We start from the raw sequence: 15,552 nt of genomic DNA, 5'->3' as shown, positions 1-15,552 counted from the left end.
GGTTCAGCTGACTCAACACGCTTGTCGAGCGATAATATCGAGTCCCTCCGGGACTTTGTCTTCAACACGGTGGTTTACCAGATATAGAAGTAGATAATAAGATAGGATAAATGCCTTGAAATCTCATAGCGTAGTCTTTGCTATGTATGAGAGATGGCATCCGGCCTATAAATGATCATTTCATCCAAGTAAGACTCTGTATTATATTTTTTACCACTTCAAAAACATTTCTCACTTGATAAATGATTATTACAGTCAGATGGGAGAATAATGATTCAATTATAATATTGGAATATTAACCCAATTATACAACAATAGAAAAGGCACTATGTCCTACTTCTATGTAATTGTACTTAACATAGTTTCCTGAGAAGTGGCTATCTTCTGTATCATATCCTCCCTCCCTCCCTCCCTCCCTCCCTCCCTCTCTCTCTCTCTCTCTCTCTCTCATTCTTTTCTCTTTTTTTGCAACAAGGAACAATATATCAGGTTGTATTTCTGTTTACATTTCGGATCTCATTGTCCCATTTTTCTACCAGACCCACAAGACAAAGGTAGAGTGCTACAGCTTTTAATTTGCCTCATGGCCCATGTCGCAGATGTGGTCAACTCTCCTTCGTATGAGAACCTTAATTGCCTCTTTTGCTCTTTCTTAGTAGATTTCATGCTTTGCTGAAATAGGAAGGGAGCAGTCAGTGTTCATGAAATAGAGGAAATGAAAGTGTGGTGGGCATTTCTGATAAGCATTGGGTTAGCAGAATTAGATCGAGACCTGAATCCCATCCTCTTTTGGTATTAAGAGAAGTAAATAGATAAAGGAGATTCTAATCCATTGCATGCAGGTACACTTCAGAATAACACACAAGGGGTTGTGCAAAAGTGAACTGTGTAAACTGAATTGCAACTCAGATGCTTGCTTCCAGAAACGTGATTTTCTAACTTAATGGTAAAGAAAATGTTTGGAAGAGAGTTTAGTATAAGCACACTTTGCCTGTTAATTTTTTTAAAGAAGTACTGGCTTTAAAAATAATTAAATTCTTTAAGACACATTCACAAAAGAAGGAATCTAATATAGACCATTCCTAGTACAGCTTGGTGGTTCTACTGGTACATATATATTACTGCAAATACTTTTTGTTTTGGCCAGAACTGGGTCTTGAACTCTGGGCCTTATACTCTCTTGGCTCAAGGCTGTCACTCTATCACTTAAGCCACAGCTCCACTTCTTTTTGGTGTGTGTGGTTAATCAGAGATAAGAGCCACATGGACTTTTCTGCCTGGACTGGCTTTGAGCTGGGTGCCTTAGATCTAGCTTCCCGAGTCGCTGGACTTACAGGCTTGAGCCGTTAGTATCCAGCTTGCAAATGTTTTTGTGTACCTCCTTTTTATTCTTTGATTTTGAATTACATTTTTGAAGGGAAAGTTGTTTAATGGAAAAGTCATAGGACGAACAGTTTGTTGTCACTAGTGTTATGAAGATTTCATTTTAAACAACTCATAATCTCGATATTACGGCAGTCTCTCCTTTAGCATATAAAATTGAGATTCAAGAATTGGAATTTTTTGTTTCGTTCTAAACCATGGAGCGGGTGGTGGTGTCAAGAAGTAAGCAACTGCCCTGTTTTCCAGTGTTGATTTATTTGCAAAGAGACAAGGGGCGACTTCAGTGAGCAGGCAGAGTGCTTCCTACTGCAATGGTGGTTTTGTTGCGTGAACTGGAAACAGGAGGAGAGACTAGGAACAGATGAAGCCCAGAGTCCAGTACCTTGCGCATTTGGAACACTCGGAATGTGTCCATGTGGTGCATCATCTGATCTCCTGTCCTCTCAGGAGATATCTGTACTTCAGAGGAAACTTGAAATTGCCCGTTACTCTCATTTTCACTCGTGAAATTCTGCACGTGCTGGACAAAAAGCAAATCGGAAAGGCAGGCAGTTCCTTTCCGGCTCTTCAAATCTTGGCTTACACCCCGAAGCATGGGATGGGATTAGTTTTCTCTTTAAACATGTCATTATTGGCCTTGGTGATACCTGACTCTTTCTTAAGTATCACAGGCATGGTTTGGTTTTGAGAAATCCCTTAGAAATGATTTTCATGTGCCTCAAAGGTACATTATTGCAGACGATCTGATAGCAAATTTTTGGGTTTCCCAATTTACAAGTTTACACAGGTACTCTCGTGTCTTAGAGTTTAATCACTTAATATTTCTACCAACTATGAAATGTTCTCAGGATAAATTTCTAAAAAGAATTATGGAACTATTGCTACTGTTTTGACAAACCAAGATCTTATGTCTACCATTGTTGCAACTAGGTTGTATATCTTCATGGAAAACCTAGATGAAGTTAAGTTACCTTGGTCTTCTGTAGTAGACTAGAAAATAGAGCTAGTAGTAGGGCACCTGTGGCTCACGCTTATAATCCCAGCTACTCAGGAGGCTGGCTGAGATCTGAGGATCTCAGTTTGAAGCCAGGCTAGGCAGAAAAGTCCCTGCGAGACTCTTATCTCCAGTTAATCACAGAAAACCCAAAGTGGCGCCGTGCCTCCAGTGGTAGAACACTTGCCTTGAGCCCTTGAGCAAAAAGGAGCTCTAAGACAGGGCCTAGGTTCCGAGTTCAAGCCCCAGGACCACAACACCACCACACACACACACACACACACACACACACACACACACACAATAGACCCAGTGACACTGCCAGCTTTAGTTATGCTAATACACAGCTGAAACTTAGGGAGATACTTCTTCCAAGTTGAGAATTATATATTTTCCAGTAGTGAGCTAGAGGCAGCTCTTATCTCCTCATTAGGGCCGGTTGCTATCAGAGATATTGCTAGCCATTTATTACCTCCTGCTGCTACTAAGAATGAAGTTATGTAAGCATGCAATTAAATGACTATATTAAAGATGAAGACAGGGCTGGGATTATGGCCTAGTGGTAGAGTGCTTGCCTTGTATACATGACGCTCTGGGTTCGATTCCTCAGCACCACATATATAGAAAAGGCCAGAAGGGGCGCTGTGGCTCAAGTGGCAGAGTGCTAGCCTTGAGCAAAAAGAAGCCAGGGACAGTGCTCAGGTCCTGAGTTCAAGCCCCAGGACTGGCAAAAATAAAATAAAATGAATAAAGATGAATATTTTGTGACATTTTATGTCTCTGGAATCTGGGCTCTGCCTGAATCAGCAGTCCTCAGTGCTGGGGTTACACTAGCACACGTGGCGGCACCACGTCCAGAGCTTCCCAAACCAGTTTTATTTGTAATTAATCAAGAAGGAAGCATAGGAAAAATAACCAGAGCTTCCCATATGTGTCTTAGTGTGAAATTGCTACCGACCTGAGAAGACTCTGAATTCTGATGGTTGTGTCTGCCAGGCACTAAAATTTAAGGTTACTTGAGGTATTTCAATTGAGGTAGTGGTGCATGAAGAAATTAGTGAAGTTTTAGATTCCTGTGGTACTGGATTTTCCTTTACCTATTCTATTTCTCACTATTTCTTTTAGATTGGACTATATGAAATTGCCATTTTTTTTGTGGGTAAAATAAACTTGAGGAGTGACAAATCCATAGGGATCTATCTAATAATTTTGTCTGAGATACTTAATAGTTCTCTGTTATTTTATTATGAAAGAATAATGTTCAAGCATGGGTACACTAGGCAACATTTTTCAAATCAATTAAGTGCATTGGAAAGTAAAATTTATACTTGATAGTTATTCAGTAAAGATTTTGTGAGGCTAATTATTGGACATGCTTTAAAAACCATGATCTGATTAAAAATATATCAAATGAAAATCTATTATTTTTCTCTAAAGCTTACAGAAGCTGAATGGGACCTGAGCTTAAGGCTTACTTTCAGTGCTCTGCTGTCACTACATTTGTGGGAATTTGGGTAAAACCGTCATCAATGAGTTCCTTTATTCTTGGCTTTTCCATTCTTCTCCCAGTTCTCTTATAAAGGTTAGTTCTCTTTACCCTTCGTGGTGAGGGGGCATGGATATCCAATCCAGTTAGATCTGTGCTGCCAGTGTCCCTTCTCACCAATGCATTTCATGATCTCACCCTTCCGCCTTTCCTTTTCCCTTTCCCTTTCCTCCTCCTCCTCCTCCTCTCCTCCTCCTCCTCCTCCTCCTCCTCCTCCTCCTCCTCCTCCTCCTCCTCCTCCTCCTCCTCTTCCTCCTCCTCCTCCTCCTTCTCTTCTTCCTCCTCCTCCTCTTCCTCCTTTTCCTCCTCTTCCTCCTCCTCCTCTTCCTCCTCCTCCTCCTCTTCCTCCTCCTCTTCTTCCTCCTCCTCCTCCTCTTCCTCCTCTTCTTCCTCCTCCTCCTCCTCTTCCTCCTCTTCTTCCTCCTCCTCCTCCTCTTCCTCCTCTTCCACCTCTTCCTCCTCTCACCACCACTCATTCCCTTTCCTTTTTCCTTTCCCTTTTCCCTTCTTAACTTTCCTTTCCCCCCTCCCTCCCTCCCTCCCTCCCTCCCTCCCTCCCTCCCTCCCTCCCTCCCTCCCTCCCTCCCTCCCTCCCTCCCTCCCTCCCTCCCTCCCTTTCCCTCTCCCCTTAAACTCAGGGCCTTGTACTATCTGTTGGCGTTTCTCTCAAGTTTGCTGCCATATCGCATGAGCCACACCTTCACTTCTAGCTTTTTTTATGTCAACTTTATTCTCAGAGCCAACCTCCACGTCCCGTTTTTTTGCTGGTTAATGGGATGTAAGAGTCTCGGGCTGGCTTTGAACTACAGTTCTCAGCCTCGTGAGTACCTAGGATTAGAGGTAGGAGCCACCAGCACTCAGAATCGCCTCATTTTTCATGCGTGAAAAGGTATTTCTATTTTTCCCAACAAAAATCGCAAAGATAATGTAATATCCAAAAGAAATAATGAACCATTCAACGAACGTTATTCAACTTGATACAGTGTGTTTAGGCACAAATTAAGAAGAGTCTACTCCCAGTGGAGTATTTTCTGGAATGTTTGCTTTGGCATTACTATTCAAGAGAAGTTCATGGATGCAGCCCTGATTTCTTTCTTCTCTTACGGTAGGGGATATTGGTACCCTTTAGCAATGGGAAGGGTGGGAGGCCCTTTCTCATCACAACCTTTTTTTTTGTGTGTGCAACAGTCTGTCCCTTAAGTGTTAGTCTAAATCTTAGTTGAAATCTAAGGGTTACAAATAATGGAGTTGGGGAAGGGCCAGCAGCAAGGATAAAACTCAAGGTTTTACCCTCAGTTCACCACATTTTCTCCTCTTCCTTCTGTCACGTATAAAGCGCGTACTTTCCTTGCCGCTAACACTTGTTGCCTCCATTTCCTTCTCGGCTTGTTTGGGGGTTAGTCACAATTCTCAGTTAGGCGCTTGCTGCTTCGAGTGTGCTTTGAGCTTAGGCCGCTCACACTGTCTGCTCTGTATATGAGATGGAGCGGTCTGGACCCTGGCCCGTAGGTAGGATCACTGCCAGGGTTGGTGGCTAATCTCAGACCCATTAGCAATTCTTAGCTTGGTGCCCGAGCTTTGGATTCCAGTTTGCCAGTTGCCTCTGGCTGAATCACTCTGCTTTTCACCCTGTCCCCACCGTCTTGAATTCAGACACGGTCTCCGAGAGGACACCCGTTTCTCTAACTTGCCTCCAAGGCTCTGTGCCTCTGAACAGGCCTCCAGCCCTCGCGCATTCTGATGGGAGTCAGGTGGTATCTTGCCTGCATCCCATATCCAATGAAGACCACCGCCATCTTCCCAGGTACCTTTCTGCGTGCAGTCAGCTCCTTCCAAAACTTCAGAGCCCACATTCATCGGTTTTGTTCTAGACTCTCATTCTCTGTGCGTTAGTACAGCACAGATGATGTTCCTGACCAGTATTCCGTGAATGGCCAAGCTCTTCCCAACCTTAGAATACAACAACCAATCCATGGGACGCTTCTAACGGTCTGAATTAAATTATCCTTTCGTAACAGAGCTGTTTGTGGTTAATATTGTATCCATCCATCCTGCACCATTCTTACTTTTCTTTCTTTGCCCCGGGCACTGACTGGCCTTCCAAATTCGTAAAGTTCATGTCTTTAAGTAAACAATAATTTATTTTTCTTCAGGGAGACAGTCCATCTAGAATTTGTTAATCTATCTTTCTCTCCATGGCAATGAAAAGTCTGGCTTCAGATTTTCCACATTTAAAGCCTTCTTCACATCTGCTTGGAGATAGGATGCAATCTTTTCTCATATCTAGAGGCAGGATGATTATTTTTTATTTTTTTATTTTTGGCCAGTCCTGGGCCTTGGACTCAGGGCCTGAGCACTGTCCCTGGCTTCTTCCCGCTCAAGGCTAGCAGTCTGCCACTTGAGCCACAGAGCCGCTTCTGGCCGTTTTCTGTATATGTGGTGCTGGGGAATCGAACCTAGGGCCTCGTGTATCCGAGGCAGGCACTCTTGCCACTAGGCTATATCCCCAGCCCCAGGATGATTATTTTTTAAATGCTGGTCCTGACGCAACTTGGGGCCTATAGCTCTTATTTGGCTTTCCTGCTCATGGTAGGTGCTCTACCGCTTGAGCCATGCCTCTATCTAGCATTTTGCTGGTGAATTGGGGTAGAATCTTGCAGACTTTTCAGTCAAGGCTGGCTTCACATTTCCATCTTTAGATCTCAGCCTCCTGATGAGCTGGTATTACTTGTGTGAGCCACTGATGCCGAGAACAACATATTTTTGAGAAATGTATATCAGTCTTTTTTTCAAGTCTTTCATATTTGTAAAATAAGGATAGTCATGTGCTAATCACATATGTAGCCAACAGTAAATAAGAGATACTGTTGTCAGAAATGACTATTAATAGGAATGATTTTAAGAGACAACTTTAATGACTTTCCGACTTTAAACGGAGGGCAGAAATTTAGTTTTCTGCCCTTATTTTATATTCTCTTTCCCCCTGTGTTTTCTCATTCCTATACTCCCGTCACTGTAATCTGAAAACATTCTTGGAGTTTTATTTTTAAAATAGGGTTACTCTCTTAGCTTCACAATTGCCAAATAATAACACATAGCAAGCTGTCATTCACAGGCTTTATACTGTTTTAAATTTAGAGTACGGATGCTGGTCCATCTGGGTGAGCATAGACACATCGTTGCCATCAATAAATACTACGTACGTAACAGGATGTTAGCATGAAATGAACATCTTTGTACATTTTGCGGATGGTCTGTTTCACACAGCCGGGGTCTGTGGTGTCCTAGGAGAACTGGAGCGATTCTTTGTGTGTGAGCCTACCACAGATGAGTGCTCACTTCTCCCTCACCCTTTCCAGGAACAGCCACCCATTTCTGGAAGACCGGACGCCTTGCTGCTGCCACCCTGAGAAAGCTCCCCGCGCAGGAAAGCTTTTCAGTAGGGTCTCGTTCTCCTAGCCTCCTCTCGCCCTGGCAGCAGGTGCAGATCTGACAGCAGGTGCAGATCTGGGTGTAGACCGTAGATGGTCTCTGCAGAGGAACAGTGGAGGGGAAAGGAGAGGGAGGACCGGGAAATGCCTTCCCAAAAGACAAAGGTAGAGACAGCCTCCACCCAATCAAACAGTCAGTACAAATACAAATGTCAAGAGGGAGATCTCGCATGGTTTGTGAGCCAAGTTTCTTACAATTAATATTTGAGCTCAAAGTTCATTTTTTTGGATTTGACAAGTTACATTTCTGTGATACAGAATGATGCTTTGATGTATGTATACAATGTAGAACGGGTGAATCATGCTAATTAACATATCTGTTACCTTAAATAACTATTGCTTATTCTTTCCGTTACACCGAGACAGCATGCCCTTTGATCAGCGTCTTTCCGTCCTCTGGTATAACCAGTGTTTCACTTTGGGCTCTGTGAACTCCCTTATTTTAGAATCCACACAAAAGTGAGATGTGTTATTTGTCTGTACCTGGCTAATTTGATTTTAGCATAAGGATCTCTGTGTTCACCCATGTTATCACAGACATTCCTGTCCTCTTTCTTGGCCTTACTAGTGTTACTTTTGGCTTGTGTACGTGTGCCTGTGTATGCACACACTAGGATTTTCTTACCTCTTTATTGGTTGATTAGCTTTTAAGCTGATTCCATATCTCAGCTATTGTGAATAGTGCTGCAACAAACTTGCACATACAACTACCTCTTCCTTACACTGATTTCAGATCTTGAAGCTCAATCTAAATTAAACTAAAGATACTTAGTGTTTTGTAACACCCTTCAGATGCTGGGCAAAGTAAGCATCATTCCATTGATGACATCAACAGAAGTAGCCGCAATAGTGCCCTCCCACTATTTTAGCACCGATTGCAGACCAGCTGTGGCTCTCAGTGGTGCTTCAAATGTCTGTCATATCTCCATTTGCAAGTGAAAATCTTGAAATTCAAAAAAAAATATGCAAGATTACTTATGGAAGTATAATAAATGGAGGGGCATATCATACTCGATAACAGTATGCCAGTCCCGGTGAAAGGGCAATCAATGGGCTTCCTCATCTATTACTTACCACACATTCGTGAATTCGGACCTCTTACTTTCATCATCATGTGATGTTGAAGAGCACCTGTGCCAGTGTCTAGGCAGGAATATACACCAAACGTGGAGGATGTGGAAGAGAGTTGAATGCCTTCCATGGATGTCCGAAAGGAAATTTCTAGGCAACGTGTCCTATGTGTTGAAAGTTGAAAGAGAGCTGTGATCTTGCACTACATTTCTTGGGTAAATAAAAGTGAGGAGAAAAAAAAAACTGACCCACAATTAGGTGGTCAATATTTATTTAATTATTCAACATTGCACTCCAGAAAGAGTTAACTTGAATTTATTTTTAGCGATACTGTTACAAAGTATCTTGCTCCGGGGTTTTCTCTGGTTTATGTGCATGAGTCCAGTGGAGACCCCTGGCCCGGTAGGATTCATGGCTTGGGACAAGTTGATTCCCAAGGGGAACACGGAGTCATTAACATTTATTTACCCCTTCCAACAACTTCTTCTGCACTCGAGGTATTGGAAACTGTCACTCAGAAGTCTTTAGAGCCCTATCTTTCCTCATTAAGTCACAGTGATAGAAGCTCGTTTCTCCCTTGTTTATGCCTGAAGTCAGACAAAAATGACTTAAAAATATGTCAGCCAGTATAGCAAGATAAGTTGCTTATTGTGTAGTTCAAGCAGAGAAAAGGCACAGCGAAACCGCTTGGAGATGGCATTCATAAGGTATCGTTGCCTCCATCTCCTTGCAGAAACTTCTAGCTTTGGGGGCTTTGCAAAATTTCATCCTTGAAGTGAATTATGAGGAGCAATAAACAACCTTGGAGGGTTGCAGAGTGTGTATCTCTTCCCCCCCGGAACAGAGAGGCTCCCACAAATGAAAACGTCGTGATTTGCCAATGTCAGTCATGGATGAGCCTCCCCGTTTTCATGAGGGCGACGGAGCCAGAGAGCTCCAGTCAGGCTTTGCTCAGACGCAGGTGCCACGTCTCTCCGGGCAGTTCCATTTGCACGCCTGTCTTTGGAGCCGGGTTCTTGGCTGGTGTGTGTGTGTGTGTGTGTGTGTGTGTGTGTGTGTGCCAGGCTGTACTCCGCCTTCCTCTAGAGAAGGAGGCCACCCACCTGCGTGTGCAGAGAGGAGTTGGCGGCTCTGGGTGCCCGCCCGCCTCACGCTGACCGGGTGAGGGGCGTGAGAGCGTTGGGAAAGTTCGTGCTGAGCCTCAGCGTTGCGGAGACGCCGTTGCTCACCTGGACTGGTTCTGGGAGCAAGCCACTGATTGCCCCGTGCTGCAGTCTGCAGACTGGGGTCGACGTTCTCGAGAGAAGCTGAACAGGCATGAAGATTGTTCCGAGTCTGCTTTGCACTCGTGTCTCTCGAATGCCTTTCAGCCGGTTCTGGAGGAAAGTCTGTCTGTACAAGGTGTGTCCACTCGCTTTCCTTAGAGAAGTGTTCAGGAATGTTGTGACCTTGAAGCAGGTCTCTAAGTTGACCTTCAAGGAGGTTAGGAAGTGAGACCAGGTCACTGTGAGAATACACATTTCTAAGCGCTTCCTGCTTGACAAAAGCAGTTCTGGAACACTCTCGACTGGTTCGTTTCCCTTTCTCATTTTTTCTTTGTGCAGTAATAACTTGCAAAGAAGTTCAATTATGGGAAACAATTAAACATTCAGATTGCGAAGAGAAGACATCAGACTTGCTTCAAACAGGTGCTGGTGCAGATGGTCCCCAAGTCCTGGCTTTATTTACAGCTTTTAAACCCAGACAGATAAATCGACAGAAATGTTTCTGGATTAATTTATCATGTGCCGAATGCCCCAATTTGGCCGTAAACTTACGTTAAGTTATAAATGGTTCACTTTAAAACCTGACCGCCCAAGTCACTTGTAGACTTTTAAAAAAGACCATTAGCCTGTCCTGTCTTTTGCACGATTATGTGAACAGATTGGTTTTGCTTTTGATTGGACATGGTTTGTTTATGGCCTCGATCTTGTAATGACTATTTGTACAATGAAGGAAAAAAAACCTCTCAGGTCTGATTGCATGTAGGCTGGTGGCTCAGCGCTTCCGACAGCTTGGTCATTCCAAAGGACCGTTAGCTGTCCATTCTTACTTGCCTTAGAGCATGAGGGTTCTTGATGAGAATAGCAAAACAAATGCCGTGAATTCCACAGCCCGGTCGGAACCATCCTCAAGAAGACTACGTGTGGCTTGTGATTGTGTCTGGAGGGGCCACGGGTGTCTTAAGCTTGCATCACTACTTTCATGTTCAAGATTGGCATACGCTCGGGCTGGGGATATAGCCTAGTGGCAAGAGTGCCTGCCTCGGATACACAAGGCCCTAGGTTCGATTCCCCAGCACCACATATACAGAAAACGGCCAGAAGCGGCGCTGTGGCTCAAGTGGCAGAGTGCTAGCCTTGAGCGGGAAGAAGCCAGGGACAGTGCTCAGGCCCTGAGTCCAAGGCCCACGACTGGCCAAAAAAAAAAAAAAAAAAAAAAAGATTGGCATACGCAGATGCAGCATCCTGGAAAGATGTCTTCATACGTGCCTTCATGGGAAAAGGTTTTGTTCATCTTGAAATGGTGGTGTTTGTACAGCATTCTTCCAGGGCTTCTCTTGGTATCAACTGTAGGTTTGAGGAAAAGGTTTGCATTAGTAACCTCCATGCCTTGTATAGACATAAACACATATGCTGTTCCCTACTGCCCACCGGTGTGTATTCAGGTGAGTCTCTGCCCTCAGCGGGTTTTGTTTGTAATGAGGGGGAACGGATGCTGCCTGTTCTAAAATCTCAGCCGAAATAAGGATGAAGAGGCACCAGGAGAGGAAGACTCACATTGCGCTGCCTCATGGGCTTGAATGAGGTTCTGGCTTAGCTATCTCCCAGTGTCCTCTAGTTAGAGGGCCGAAAAGCAAACAAAATGGGAAGCTAGCTCGGCATTCATCAAGGGAAATAGGTCAGACCCGGGGGCCCGAAATGTGGCTCCTTGCATTCGTGTGTGAGACCCAAAGAAGGGTCTGTTGGGTAGATCATCCAAAAGCCGCTCGCTCACATAACACTTCATTCCCCATGCTTCGCAGAAATGTGTCTCCCTTTCCTGCTGTGTGCTTACGTGATGCGAATTATTAACCATCTTGCTCTCCCACCCTGAGATGGATGTTCACTGTGCAGATCTTGGCTCTGGATGCCACCCATGTTTTTGTGGCTGTGAACGACACCGGTGTTTGGGGGGAGCTGTCATGATTGAATGTAACTGCTGTTTTCCAAAGGCTTCTTTTTCCCCATCCCGTGTTGGGCTGTGGGGTCCCGGGCGGGGTGTGTTTCATTGTACTTTGTCGTTGTTCTTCTTTAACCCGCTGGTGTGATTTGCTTCAGTATTTTTTCTTCCTCATTAACGCTTCCATCCTCACCCTCGCTGTGGCTGCTCATGTCCTCCTCCTCCTCCTGTCCTCCGCTTCTGACACTCAAGCCTGCAGTCCGCTTGAGAACTCGGTGCCCTGCCTAGCAAACTGCACCTCGGACGATGACCCCCGGGTGCGCCGCACCCCCAGCGAGGGATGGCTGAGTAAGTCCACCGCACGGCCGGGGAGGGGGCGAGGAGGGCGGGGAGGGGGGGCCCGCTGGGATCTGGGCCCATGCTTCCTCTGTGGCTGGGAAGGTGGGACTTGAGGGCTCCTCAGCCCCCCATGATTGGCTGGCTCCTTCTACCAAAGAGGACAGCGGGGCGGAATTTCCCAGCTGACCTGCTGACCTGGGAAGGCAGTGGAAAGAGGGGGGGGGGCTGGATCGGGCGGCCGCCCCTCTCTGTGGCTCTGGCCACACTGCAGCAGCCCTTCCTTGTGTCCTGGGAGGATTGTGACAGCGGCCGCCTGAGCCAAGGCCTTGGAAGCGGTACTGGTAACTTCCGTGTGTCTTGGAGGCGTTCAGTCACCGGGTTGTCTGCCTTTGTGCCAGAGCTGTGGGTGCAGACGAGCTATGAGGGAGAGAGGACACAGATGATGTCAGTCGTCCAGAGCAAGTGCAATATATGAAAACGCTCACAGAGAAACAGACACACACATATACACGCACACACTCTCTCTCTCACACACACAGACACAATTCTGGGAACACCTGGGCTTGCGAGTAGTGCTGTTAGAAAATGCTTTCCAAGCACGTGATTTTGGCCTGACTCTTAAAGGAAAAGCGCGACTTTCATAATGGGAGAATTAAGGAAAAGCCCATTATGGAACTATTAACCTTGCTGCAAAATAGATCTAATAAAGTTGGATAGGAAGTTTTCTTGATTAGCAATAAAATTAGCAAGCACGAACGTTCCCTAACTTAGGCTAACTACTTTATGTGATGCCATTTAATTTTCTGAGTCACGCTATGTTGTAGTCATTATCACTACCTGCAGTGTACACATGAAGAGACGAGATTTCTCCAGCGTCAGTGATACTTATCAGGGTCTAGGGTAAGACTTGATGAGTGATGTCTTATTTAAGTTAAAGTATAGGAAATCTTACTATGGCACATGGCTAGATTCCAAAATGATCTGAATACCCTCCCCCTTCCCCACCCCCACCCTGTGCCCCGAGGAGGTTGCAATTACATAATGTTTCTAGAAAAAAATCATGCATTCTTTCTAATAAATTAATATATGTCTCAATGATGCCCCTCGGGAAAAAATAAATTCAGGGAAGCAGCTCTGTGAGGAAGGGTTGGGCTTAGTCTTAGAGCTAGTATTCCTGGTTTCGTGACTTCTGGCAAATTACTGCTACTAGCAATTTGGGGTTCTCGTGTATGAACATGGATTAATTTCAACCTAGGTAGTGTTTTTTGTTTTGTTTTTTTTTTGAAAATTAAGTAAGGAATGTGTAGAAGTCTAGCATGTACTCAGCATATCAACATTTGTTACTAGTGTTCACAGGAAGTGCAAGAATTACACTGTTTCTGTTCTTTCAAAGTTTCACGCACTCTGTGTCAGGTATTCAAAGTATTTCTGTGGATAAAATATCAAGGAAACTGATGACTCTGGTGAGTGTGTGGACGCCGAGGAAAGACGGCTACCGTTTGGAAGTTAGCCTCAGACGACACCTGCTAAGCCGTCTACGAAAACCTGTATGAGTAATGAGAAGCACTTTCTCACCGTCTAGTCATGGCATCTCTTCTCCTTCTAAACAATTATCTTTAATGTAGAAGCTGAATCACGTATCCCACGGACTCCCGATTATTTACTGCATCAGTTCAATAAAGTCAGTGGGAGAGATGAACCGAGCCTGGTGCCCGTGGCTCACGCCTGTCATCCTAGCTACTCGGGAGGCTGAGAGCTGAGGACCATGGGTCAAAGCCGGCCCGGACAGGAAAGTCTGTGAGACTCTTATCCCAAATTAACCACCAGAAAGCAGCGAGCCAAGCTGTGGCTGACGTGGTAGAGTGCTCGCCTTAGGTGAAAAAGCTCTAGGACAGTGTCCAGGCCCTGAGTTCAAGCCCCAGGATGGGCACAAAATTAATAAATGAAAATGAAAGATAAATTGACTAAAGTATACACATTAGCGTGAAGTGCTGTCGGTGTCCCCTCCCTTCCCTCCTTCACATTCGTGAACTCCTCTTCCAACCGGTGTTTCCTTTGTCTTTTGCACCTTACCACACCTGAGCACCCACAACTGCCTTTGTAAGCAAATCTACTCGAAACCTGAAGTTCCATTTCTTTTAAAAATTACTCTATTAGAACACCGAAGATCTTTCATGTGTTAAAATGCCATGGCTTCCACTGTCCATGCCCCACAATTGGAGATTTGTATTTTATGTCTCATCTGCAGATTTTCATTTCGACTACATCTACCGCGTCCCCTCAGGGCAGGAGTTGTGTCTCAGGCTTACATGGTTTTTGTTTTTTCCAGTGTGAAGCAGATCTATGAAACATGGAAGTTGTATAGTTTTCATGTTCTGAAATAATTTTTGTGTGTGTTTGTTGGTATGGGGTCTTGAACTCAGGGATTCACATTCTCTCAAGCTTTTTTGCTCAAGGCTATCTATCTGCCTGTCTATCTTATCTGTCTGTCTGTCTATCCATCTATGTATCTATGTATCTATGTATCTATGTATCTATGTATCTATCACTTGAGCTATACCTTAGCTTCTGGATTTTTTTTTTTTTTTTGGCCAGTCCTGGGTCTTGAACTGTCCCTGGCTTCTTTTTGCTCAAGGCTAGCACTCTGCCACTTGAGCCACAGCACCACTTCTGGCCGTTTTCTGTATATGTGGTGCTGGGGAATCGAACCCAGGGCCTCATGTATACGAGGCAGGCACTGTTGCCATTAGGCCATATCCCCAGCCCCAGCTTCTGGATTTTTGCTGGGTTTTTGGTGATAAGAGTCTCACGGATTTTTCTGAGCTGTCTTCTCACCTTGATCCTCAGATCTTAGCTTCCTGAGTAGCTAGAGTTACAGGCATAAGCAACTAGCTGGCCTAAGAGGTAATTCTTAATATTTATTATCTCATTAAAAACACCACCACCACCACCACCACCACCACCACCAAAACCCAGGTTTTCCTGGAGACTATCTTTTTTTTTTTTTTTTTGGCCAGTCCTGGGCCTTGGACTCAGGGCCTGAGCACTGTCCCTGGCTTCTTCCCGCTCAAGGCTAGCACTCTGCCACTTGAGCCACAGCGCCGCTTCTGGCCATTTTCTGTATATGTGGTGCTGGGGAATTGAACCCAGGGCCTCGTGTATCCGAGGCAGGCACTCTTGCCACTAGGCCATATCCCCAGCCCCCTGGAGACTATCTTGGCCACAAGAAACCATTAACCAGAAGTAGAGTGTTTACTTATAAGGAAATTTTCCTCATAATAGTGATCTGATGAATTTTATTCTTAATTCATTCCAGTAGTTAACACAATATTACTTTTTAAAAACACTGCCAAAAATTTTCAGCTAAAACAAGATTTGCAATACTATTCTATTACATTAATCCTTCAATATTCTTAGCAAGCTATTTTCCAGCCTGCTGTACTTAAAGTGACTTGAAAAAGCTGCCTTGAAAAAGTGCTTTTGGGGAGTGAGCTCTCGTGGCTTGCATTGTGTGCTTATCTCAGCTG

General features: G+C 44.7%; 1 protein-coding gene across 1 annotated transcript in view; it reads left to right on the top strand.

Annotated features, from left to right (window-relative positions):
- The window catches only part of Slc4a4 (solute carrier family 4 member 4), a 178,948-nt gene that overhangs the window by 18,082 nt on the left and 145,314 nt on the right, over positions 1 to 15,552 (top strand). The window lies entirely within an intron of this gene.

The sequence above is a fragment of the Perognathus longimembris genome, chromosome 16 (assembly GCF_023159225.1).
Source record: "Perognathus longimembris pacificus isolate PPM17 chromosome 16, ASM2315922v1, whole genome shotgun sequence".
Classification (NCBI taxonomy): Eukaryota; Metazoa; Chordata; class Mammalia; order Rodentia; family Heteromyidae; genus Perognathus; species Perognathus longimembris.
This window is presented reverse-complemented; position numbering and strand designations above follow the sequence as displayed.